Below are 223 nucleotides of genomic sequence, written 5' to 3' on the forward strand. Positions count from 1 at the left end.
TTACCTCGGTCTGAGTATATGTACTACACAATTATTTATGTTATTTTCATTTCCCTTATTCTTCATCGCAAATTGTTATCATTCACGTCTCTTCCTTCCACAAATCTCGAAGAAAAATCTACTCAAAATAACATTCAAATAATCTATGGGTAATAATTTCGATAGAAAATGCATCCCATGTTTTAACTAAACTCCTCGATATTGGCATTGCAGTGTCAGCGAG

This window comes from Penaeus monodon, chromosome 25 (genome assembly GCF_015228065.2).
Source record: "Penaeus monodon isolate SGIC_2016 chromosome 25, NSTDA_Pmon_1, whole genome shotgun sequence".
Taxonomy (NCBI): Eukaryota; Metazoa; Arthropoda; class Malacostraca; order Decapoda; family Penaeidae; genus Penaeus; species Penaeus monodon.